Here is a 1,321-nt window from a genome sequence, read left to right as displayed (position 1 = left end):
AAAGAAGAATCATCGAATCAAAAGAAATAGTTCTGGACCCTTCACATTTAAACAATAATCTTAGCTACAATTTACCCGATTCCCATAGCGCAGTAATCCAGTACTGGCGCTCAAAAATTAGCTGTCGCACACATTCTACTCATGCCAACGGTAGCACGCGGTCACCTATTCAAATATGACTGTTATTATTCTGCTTTTTATTAAGCTGTAAAGTTCATTTTTTACCGTGTTATTTTATGTCTTATGTTTTTATTTCTCACCTGAAGAAGTCGGATCACCGATGAAACTAGTTGTGATGTATTAAAGGTTTTTGTTATACTTTCTCGGGTTCTAGTCAGTTAAATTTATTTTTATAAATGTATACATCCCGAGTAAATCCTAATTTCAACAATATTTATCTACCTTCTGACGAGGTTAATGTACATCTTATCAAGGATTATGAAAAAACTCTGGTAAAAATTGGACTTTTTATTAATAGGTTAGTTTTTCTGAAAAGATGCAAATTTCACTCTGTCATCCCAAAGTTTTTAGATTTCAAAGAATTGATTCGCACTAAACGTGCTCATAATATCTATCACAAGGCTAAACTTGATTTATTATATGAAAGAATCGCAGATACCAAGTCCACATTAGCTTCTTTGTTCCGCAAAAGAGATTCTTTAGAAAATAACTTAAACTCATCTTTAGACAACAGGTTCTGGATTGATATTAAAAACACGAGCTCTCTCCGTGCTTCTAGATCGCAACTCTCCAACAAATTAATTCTTATCAGAAAATTCAACCAACTCAAACAGGAACAAACTCGCCAATCCAATATCAACTCACAAAATTTAAAAAATGTTGTGATTAACAAATCCTCTCACACACTTTCTCCTGCAGAACTTAGTGTGCTCTCAAAGGGCCTTAACTTCGTTCCTTCTCCGACCTTCATTCCTAAAGAACTCTTTCTTACGAAAGTTGAGAAGGCAGCTGGACAATTACCAAAACAAACTGCGAATCTACTTAGGATCGAAGCCATCTTTACCATTAACAACAGTCGTCGTCCTACAGATAATCTATCGCCGACAGAAAGGAAAGCAATACACCAACTTCGTAACAACAATGACATTATTATCCTACCTGCTGATAAAGGGAATGCAACTGTAATCTTAGACAAAGCTGACTACCGTTGTAAGATGAACAACTTGTTAAGTTCTAATACGTATTCTATGCTAGAAAGTGATCCCACAAGAGAACTTCAAAACCGTACAAACAATCTTCTGAAATCAACTTCTGAACTTCCTAGACATACAAGACTATCTCTCCGCTCTCTCCATCCCCT

The sequence above is a fragment of the Typopeltis vanoorti genome, chromosome 1 (assembly GCF_054136105.1).
Source record: "Typopeltis vanoorti isolate ZY-2024b chromosome 1, IOZ_Tvanoo_1.0, whole genome shotgun sequence".
NCBI lineage: Eukaryota > Metazoa > Arthropoda > Arachnida > Uropygi > Thelyphonidae > Typopeltis > Typopeltis vanoorti.
The sequence above is the reverse complement of the archived record's forward strand: the minus strand, read 5'-3'. Positions refer to the sequence as shown.